The sequence below is a fragment of the Thamnophis elegans genome, chromosome 1, assembly GCF_009769535.1.
Source record: "Thamnophis elegans isolate rThaEle1 chromosome 1, rThaEle1.pri, whole genome shotgun sequence".
Lineage (NCBI taxonomy): Eukaryota > Metazoa > Chordata > Lepidosauria > Squamata > Colubridae > Thamnophis > Thamnophis elegans.
In genome coordinates this window covers 38,372,679-38,382,829 of record NC_045541.1, presented here as the reverse complement: position 1 = coordinate 38,382,829, position 10,151 = coordinate 38,372,679, and positions in this window count along the sequence as shown.

Here is a 10,151-nt window from a genome sequence, read left to right as displayed (position 1 = left end):
TATTCAGCTGGATTTTTGTGTATAGGAGTGAGTAATAAATCATCTTAACTGGAACTTAATATGTGGTCCCGGTTCTTTGTGCCGGACACTGGGACCAGAAAATATTGTCCCCTTATCATTATCTCCAAATTACTGTATACCTTATTTGCATCTGATTTTTATTGTCTTGGGACCCCACCTTGAGAAAGCATGGGAGAGAAATTAATGAGAACATTTCCAGTTTAATTAATGAGAACATATCCAGTTTATAGTTTACAAATTCACTATATGAATTTGAGCAGATAGATAGGCAAAACATTGTTTCTCTCCTCCTGACCTAATTTGGCAAGGCAGTTTGCAACTTAGAGAAATGTGTGCATTAGATAGATTTAATTGAATTTAAAAGTATACTTATATTGATTTTTGAAAATGATAGGTTAAAGTTGATTGCATATGGAGTAAATCCCTGAAAAAGTATACATTAGAACCATAATGGTGAACCTATGGCATGCGTGCCACAGGTGGCACATGGAGCCATTTCTGAGGGCACATGAGGCGTTGCCCTGTCAGCTCCAGCATGCTGGCCAGCTGATTTTCAGCCTTGATTTTTGGCTGTGTTTCACCCTCCGGAGGCTTAAAACGGCCCAACGGGCAACTCAGAAGTCTGTTACCAAACTTCCAGTTTGCATGTTGAGCTATTTTTTGCCCTTCCCAGGCTCCTACAAAGCCTCCTGATCCTGGGGAGGGTGAAAAATGGACCTACAGGGCCCACTGGAGGTCAGAAAATGGGCTGCTTCCGGCCTCCAGGGGACGGGGGAGGCCGTTTTCACCCTCCCCAGGCTCCAAGAAAGCTGTGCGTGCATGCGTGGGGCAGCGGGGGAGGTCACACGCACATGCGCAGGGGGCACAGCGTGGGGGGGCATAAAATTATGGGGGTGCTTTTGGCACCCGAGGTGAAAAAGGTTCGCCATCACTGCATTAGAACAAATGTCTACCAAAGTACATAACTTGGGAGAAAAGCATAAGATAAATGCCTGTGATTTATTTTGAAAATAGTTTTCATTTTTATTGATCAGGATATAAAATACAAAAAACAACAAAAAAAGAAAATTGTTGGACAAAGTGGAAAACAGAAAAAGAGGAAAAAGAGAAGGGAAAAAGTGTAGATGAAAGGGGGGAGGGGAAGAAAGAAAATATTGACCCAACTCTTTTTAGTGCAGTAAAATAGGATAATAGCCTCAACGTTTTACTTTTACATGCAAATATATAAGTTTCTCCCCCCCCCCAATCTCAAGCATAAATCCAGAAGTGGTTTCCAAGTAAATACCGAGTTGGATATGTTCTCTTCTTTGATTAATTTAGCCACCTCTGCTAGTTCCATCAGTTTTCCCAACCAATCATCCATCGTAGGGATTAATTTTGAAAATAAATCTGAGAAAATACTTGATGTTCAGTTTCTAAAATTAAAATATGGGATATTAATATTGCTTTAAAATACATCTTCAGAGGTATTTTGGCTCTGAACATCCTCCAATTCTCTGTAAGTATCATTAATCTTCCATTAAAATGAACGAAAACGATGGCCATGGCACCATGAAATAACAAACAATTGAATTCTGGTCCCAGTCCAACTGGATTTAGTCATGCCTAAAAACACCAAACCAAACACACAACCTCAAGTTTGCTCTAGGTTTCCAGATGTCAGAGTGACATGCCTAGTTATGAGTGATCACTCATCACCACATCAGCTCAGTACTGAGGCTCGAGTGGGAGGCTTTGGTGAGGTAGAATTTCTCCCGTGATGCTCAGCTGCTGCCTGCTCTCTTGCTGAAGAATTAGGAAAATAAATTATGGAAAGGCAAAGATGTTTTCGCTCCCACTCTTGCTGGGACCTTCTTGCTGCTTTCTTTTCCTTCCCAAATTTGTATTTTGTGCTGTACTTTGAATCTGATGTATTCTCAGGCCAGACCGATTAAACCCAAATAAATGGAATGGTAATGAGAATGGCTCTAAAAAAGAATAATGCTAGAAACACAGCTTAATGGTTTTATTGATTATTGTTAAAAGGAAAATAAATAAAACTGATAGGCATGCACATTTTAAAAAAATATATCAAATATAGTAAGGAACGGGGGGAAAACTTGTTTGCAACAAGTGCAGTGGAGTATGAAGCTGCAGTAGCAACTTCTCTCCCACTAACACAGTGGGTGCCACAATCATTGCGAGCTTCAGTTTTCAAGTTGTTTTCAAAGGTCCAGTTGTGGATCTTTGTCTAGTTGTGTACAGGGAATCCTCAACTTACGATCACAATTGACCCCAAAATTTCTGTTGCACAGTGAGACATTTGTTCAGTGAGTTTTATCCCATTTTATGACCTTTTTTGACGCAGTTGTTAAGTGGATCACTGCAATTGTTAAGTTAGTATCAATTAGTTAAGTGAATATGGTGTTTTCCCATTGACTTTAACACAATAACAGAATTGGAAGGGACCTCGGAGGTCTTCCAGCCCAACCCGATGCTCAGGCAGGAAGCCCTATATCAGTGATGGCGAACCTTTTTGGCACTAAGTGCCAAAGCGCTTGTTGAGGCTGCAACGTGGAAGAGGAGCTGCCCAGGGTGCATGCACGCACTGGAAAATGAACTTCCGGTTTCCGGCACGCACATGTGTGCTGGCCAGCAAGTCTTCCAGGTACTGGTGCGCATGCACACATGACAATCAGCTGGCCAGAGCGCATGCTCACACCGGAAAACAGAAGACCAGCTTTTCCAGTTTCCGGCACAGCCGCAGGCACAAAGACCAGCTGATCATCACACACACATACGCACCAGAAACTCGGAAGACAGCATGGTTTCGTGTGCCACTTTGGGCACCCATGCCAAATATTTGCCATCATGGCCCTATACCATTTCAGACAAATGGTTGTCCAATCTCTTCTTCCAGTGTTGAAGCATCCACAACTTATGGAGGCAAGTCATTCCACTGATTAATTGTGAGGAAATTTCTCCTTAGTTCTAGGTTGCTTCTCTCCTTGATTAGTTTTCATTCTTTAGTTTCTTGTCTTGCCTTTTGGTGCTTTGGAAAATGTCAGCCTGTGCTTTGCTTGATTGCTATCAGCTGCCATAGAAACAGGGAGGGTGGGGTATAGTATTGGGGAAGAGTTATGTACAAGGGAGTTTTGTTCTCACCATCTTCTGCACATGCTGATGGCTGATGTTTGGATTTGGTCAAGGCCAACCGTCTCGCATACCAACCTGATGAGACATTTTGAAGATGCACCCCACATGACACCTTAGGGAGTTGCAGATTGGACACTGGGTTGGGGTAAATGGAGGGAGGGGGCTGGGTAATCATTTGATATGTACTTGTTTGCGCCTTTTTGGCTCAGATCCTGCTTTCCCTTTTGATGCTTTCAATTCATATATAGTAAAAGTACTTTATCTCTATTCAAATGGAGTTGGGGTTTTTCTTTCTTGGATATTGAAGGAAGTATGCCTGACATTTGAGCCCATGATCTTTGTGGCAGCCCTTCAAATATCGGAACACTGCTATCATGTCCCTCCTAGTCCTTCTTTTCACTAGGCTAGACATAGACAATACCTGCAACCTTTCTTCCTAAGGTTTAGCCTCCAGCCCCCCGATCAACTTTGTTGCTCTTCTCTGCACTCTTTCTAGAGTCTCAACATCTTTGTTATAATATGGTGACCAAAACTGGATGCAATATTCAAAACGTTTTGGTTGATCTAAATTTGTGTGTGATCCCACGCTTAATCATATTCATTTCTTTTGACATTGTTTCTCTAGGGGTCTCTTCAGTTGGTCCATTTCCCAGAGCTTCCCCATGAACCAAGAGTTTGTGATTCACATGTAGATGAAGAGCAGTTGTGACCAGCACCTGCGTGTTTCAACAATCCAGGAATGAATTTAATGTGAGACAGAACTGGCTGCAGTTTACAGGAAAAATCAGCAAGTTCCCTCGAAACAAATGGGACATGCCATTTTAACAGAGGTCCAGGATACTAGCTTGAACTGAAAGTGATGGAATCATTCAAAAGGTTAGATAGCAACAACCTCCATTCTCTGAATACGAGGCATCTTTTATGAGATGAATATAGTTGTAGCACGTGATTGCTCAGTTGAGGGATGAAATCATCTGGATCATCCAAAGGTGTCAAGGAAGCCATGAATTACCAAGTTCACCTCCAAATCACGAAGGCTGAACTCTTCCAGCACTACAAGGCTAAGAAACTCTACTCCTCATAGTCCTCTATGAGTTCCAGTTCTTTAGGAAAGGCTGAACAGCATAGATGGGTAGACAGAACATCAGCATCAGCTCTAACACATCCTTCTAGCCCAGCTTCATTCAAAAGCACAGCAGTTTGTGTCACAGACGGAACCTAACATGACATGGAAGTTCAGTTGTTATTGATAACAGGCTTTGTTGCGGTAGTGCTCCCTCATTATTTACCTGCCTTCCTCTTGCCAGAAATAAAACATGTCTGAACTTTATTTCAGGCAGATGAACAACTTTTTAATTTGCTTTGGCATTTGATGTTTTAGTATGTTGCTCATGCAGAATCTAAATTGGCTTTAAACATTATACTGTGTGTGTGTGTATTTTGGCATTTGCTATATATGTAGAGAAAGTGTAAATATTCTACAATTATTATTATTAATTTAAATCCAAAGATGTCCCTAAATTTCCCACTGATATTTTCCAATGCAGTGGTTTTAAATCAATGGTTCATTCAGAGTGTCAGTATCAGAAATTAACTTTGCTGACCAGTCCTGGCCTCAAAATGAAATGAAACGAAATGAAAAGAGAAAAGAAAAGAAAGAAAGAAAGAAAGAAAGAAAGAAAGAAAGAAAGAAAGAAAGAAAGAAAGAAAGAAAGAAAGAAGGAAAGAAAGAAAGCCTAGATGGCATGCAAGAGGCTTATACTTTGTCATCTTAAGCTTGAGTGTTTGCACCAGGATAAAAAGGGAAAAAAGAGTTTTTGCCCATTTTTTCATCCAGTGCCTTCCCTTCACATGGCCATAGTACGTGGAGTCCTGAAGATTTCCAGGATTTTCCCAAATTAAATATTTAAGAGTTTTAACCTGAACAGTCACTAGAAAGTAAGCACACACATACACAATCGTCTAGATTCAACACAATTCCTTTCTTTATACAGGCACTCCTCAACTTACAACCGCAGTTGTAAATTTCTAAAGTGAGTTTTGCCCCATTTTACAACATTTTTTGGCACAGTTTTTAAGTGAATCACTGCAGTCGTTCAGTTAGGAACATGGTTGTAAGTGAATCTAGCTTCCCCATGACTTTGCTTGTCAGAAGATCTGCAAAAGGGGACCATATGAGCCCAGGATACTGCAATTGTCGTAAGTACATGTGAGTTGCCAAGTATCCAAATTTTGATTATGAGACCTCAAGGATGCTGCAATTGCTATAAGTATGAAAAATGCTCATAGCTTACTTATTTTCAGTGCCACTGTAACTTTGAATGGTCACTAAATGAATGGTTGTAAGCCAAGGACTACCTGTAAAGTAGAGGTGGGTTGCTCCTGGTTTGGCCCAGATTGGGCAAACCATTAGTAGCGGTGGCTGGAGGCTCCGCCCACCGACCCAAACACTTCTGTGCATGCATAGAAGCTTTGCATGCAGGTGCAGGTATGAGTGAACCGGTAGTAAAAAAAATTAGAAACCCACCACTGCTGTAAAGCCAACATATATACTGGGTGTTCCTATATCTGACAGGTATCTAATGAGTGGGTAGTCTACATTTCTCTGTTACCTTAAAGGAAAGGCAGATGTTATGACACCAGTAAGAATAAGAAGGGGGGACAGACGAAAAGCCCACAGGAGGAAGATGTATGTTAAGTGAAGTTTTAGCTGGGTCTTTGGATGATGCTATTTGTCTATCCTTGCATTTCCGTCCATTGCTTTTTGTACCACAGATCATCCATTAAGGCAGAAGAGACTCAACAGCTATGCTAGATGTTAGACATCATCCATCTAGAGTATAAGTGAGCAGACCTTTGATAGATGATAACCACAGTTTAATTGGGAGTATAGAGTGGACAGGTGATGATAGAAGGGGGATCATGTTGTCCATATGAAAAGGGTTCTTTAAAAAGAAAAAGGATGTCTAGTTAATACTCTTTGATGAGTTCTTAGCCCAAAGAACTTGCCACAAGTCTTCAGACTTTTGTTACGAAAACTGAGTAGAAGTGATGCTTGCTTTCATCTACATCAGGAGCGTCAAACTCAAGTTATCATGGTGGCATCATGTGATGAATCGGGATTTTCCCCACCCCCTTTGTTAAACTGGGCATGAGCATGGCTAGTGCGTGACGCATCTGGCCTGCGGGCTGGGAGTTTGACAGACCTGATCTAGATCCAACCATGGCAACTTTAAGATCTATAGACCTCACAAAAGGTACAAAATTTTGAAGAACCAATAATGTTAGATACATGGGAAAAGATATGGGTAAGAAATGTAAAATTCACGCAAGCCCAAAATTTGAGGGAGAATTTCTACAAGATGTTTTATAGATGGCATTTAGATCCCCCAAAAATGGCTTGTATGTACCCGAACCTACAACCTAAATACTGGAGATGTGATTGTGCTGATGCTATGTATTATCATATATGGTGGACTTGCAAAAAGGTTAAAGCATTTTGGATAAAAATATGGTGGATTATGCAAAATATCTTTAAAAAGAGGATAAAGTTTACCCCTCAGTTATTCTTGTTAGGTATAATTACTGATTGTACTATTATAGAGACTAATTTGATTTTGAACCTAACAACGGCAGCAAGACTGTTGGTGGTGCAATACTGGAAGAAGGAAGATTTGCCTACTATTCAAGAATGGACATTAAAAGTAACAAACTTAGTAGAGATGGCTAAAATATCAGCATATCTCAAGGATCATGAAATATAAGCTGGAGTGGAAAAGATGGATTGATTATATTCAAAATAAATACGGGACTAAGAAACTCCAGATAGCTTATGATTGAAGAAACAAGGAATGATATAATTTGTTTAGAATTAGCTCAACAAAAGGGGAGTTAAAGTACAAGTGAAGGATGATGCTAAAGTCTGTTAGTTTACTTTAGAATATGATTGTTAAAGATTTATACCCTGTATTTGCTCTGGGAGGTTGGGGGGAAGGTTGGGGGGGAGATGGGTTCGGGTGGGGAGGGTGGGGGAGGGGAGGTAAATATTTGTAAAAGCTTTTTAAATTTTTAATTTAAAAAAAAGATCTGTAGACCTCAACTCCCAGGATCCTCCTGGGAATTTGAGGATAAATTGTATCTACATGTAACTACTGTAGCTGCACCTGTTGGCTGGGGAATTCTGGGAGTTGATGGCCACAGGTCTTAAATTGGTTGGTTGGGCACTCCTGATCTAGGCGTTTTGCAAAACAGCCTCAAAATCAGAATATATGCGATGGGTTTGAAGATTTTTTTCACAAAGTGTTCCATACGATAATTTGGCGCCAGGGTGATTGACGGAAAACTTAAGACCTTTCTCCACTAAACTGCTTAAGAGGCCATGCCTTTTAAAGAAATTTTAAAAAGCTCTCTGTGCAGCTGCAGTGGTCACATATGGATACAATTTATCTTCAAATCTCCATTCTGGATTATACGCTATTCTAGTAAAGGGACCCTAATAACCCTAGTAGGAAATTGATTAAATAGCCCAGGCAGGCTAATCTCAAAATGCCCATACAGGCTGAGCACAGAGCATGTTATTCTTAGCTTTGTTGTTTCTGGCAGCTTTTCGGTGTGAGCTTTCCTCCCCACCCTTCATCTCCTTTTCAGTATACAGTCTTGAATTTCGACTAGGGTCAGCCTGTTATAATTGTGGTTTTGTTTGCTACAAAAGACAAAGGCAATGTAGCATTAAGGCAAGGCTGAAAAATTTCTCCAGGTGCTTAGAATCCTAATCTCATTCCACCACAGGTGTAGGGCATTCTTTAAGAAGATTAATATAAAGAGTCATGAGCTTGTGGCATGGTAACGATTGAAACTTTTGCCCTAGTGGACAAGTGTAATCCAATTCCTGAAAGACCACAAATCACCCGTAACATTAGATGAGAATGTCACCCAGGGAAAGGGAATTCAGCTAAATTCTTCTGTCTTCTCCAATCAATAGGGTTGCACTGTTTTCTAATGGAAGGATGTTCTAATCAGATATACTTGCAGGTTAGTGTGTTTTTACCTTCTGAGCAAAGAAATTGCTATTAACTTTTCCATCCCGAGCTCCGTTGTGATCAGTGAACTCCATTTGTGCTGTGTTGACTTTGCTATGCTACAGATATTCCACTGAAAGGAAATGCTGGAGAACTTGGACTTTGTTATAACAAGTCTCGTGATGAAGACCCAAGCTGGACAAGCTTTCTCAAGTGTAGCTAAGGGGAAAGAAAACTGACTTGGCTGGTTAAACTCATTGTTACCACAGGCAATGTGCCAAGCACCTCAATGGAAGGGAAATGGAGCATGGTGTGTTTTCAGGATATATGGGAAGAGCTCCAGAGAACTGAAGCAAGTAGCTTTCTCATAGTAGAAGGATTGGATTGTTGGCAATTAACATTAATAATACATTTTGGGATGTTGATCATAAGGTGTGAGTCAGAAATACTACAGCCTTCCATTTTCAATGGAGATCAAAGAAACAGATAGCATACTTGGGTTACTGTTTCTACTCAAGTTGGGTTTTCTGCCTTTTCTCTATAGAAGTCTGATATCGTATCAACTATTTTAGATCCAGGAGAATTTTTAGGCATAGAGAATTCTACATTAATGCAACAAAGTAAAGCTGATCAGACAGGAAGAACTTGCAGCCTTGGGAGGTTGATCAGCCACAAAAGCTCAAGTCAACAAGGCAGCAATAATGAAGACTGGGACATGCACTTCTACAACTTTTGAAAGGTCATAGGTCTTCTAGGGATGTGGTGGCTCAGTGGCAAAGATGCTGAGCTTGTCTATCAGAGAGGTCGGCAGTTCAGCGGTTTGAATTCCTAGCGCAGTGTAACGGAGTGAGCTCCTGTTACCTGTCCCAGCTTCTGCCAATCTAGCAGTTCAAACGCATGTAAAAATGCAAGTAGAAAAAATAGGGACCACCTTTGGTGGGAAGGTAACAGTGTTCCGTGCACCTTCAACGTTTAGTCATGCCGGCCACATGACCATAGAGACGGCTCTTTGGCTTTGAAACGGAGGCAAGCACCACTCCCTAGAGTTGGGAACAACTAGCACATTTGTGTGAGGGGAACCTTTATTTTAGGTCCTCTATTCCTTGGGCACAATCAGAGTTTCTTAGCTTTTTCCAGCCAAGACATAGAATGCATTCTTTATGACTCCTAACTCAATTAAAAACTAAGATATTAAAAAGCCAAAGTCTTGTCTGATTGATTTATAGGACTATATAATCTTGTGTGTTGCTGGACTCCATGAATGTTTCCCTCGGTTTGGTTTCAGCTTGATTGTACTGTGTATTTTAAGAGCCAACACACACACATTCTTCTCCACAAACTCCATCCTCTGTAGCCTCAAGCTATACCACCTATGTGTTCAGTCTTTGACGGAAATCATATCAAAAGCAAACAAAAACCTGGTCAGGTTAGTACTTGGGAAAGAAATTTGGGGAAAGGGAGAAAGAAAATGTGTTGAATCAGGCTGACGTATCAGCACTTAAATACACAGTATGTCACATTCATTACATTTTCTCAGAGACCATTCATGTCTTGGAATGGTACATTCAAACATGATGTTTTTACAACCCTGTTTCTGAATACTAAGTTGCAATATGCAGTAGTTTGACTGCAAAGCAGCATGGATGTTTTCTCCTTCAAATTAATCTTGACTCCTGGCAGCTACATGGGTGAATCCAAGTGGTTTTCTAAGCATGTTTTTGGAAGTAGATTGCCCTTGCCTTCTTCCTGGAGGTCAGCGGGGGTGACTGCAGTAGTGGGATTCAAATAATTTAACAACCGGTTCTCTGTGCTAATGACTGGCTGGGTAGGCATGTCTGGGAGGTCATGTGACTGGGTGGACATGGCTAACTCGACATCACTCACGTCGAGGGGCATCTCTGCTCGCCCAGCCTCTCCTTGCCATGCCTGGCCTTGTCTCATCCCTCCCCTCCCAGCCACTCCTTGTCATGCCCAACT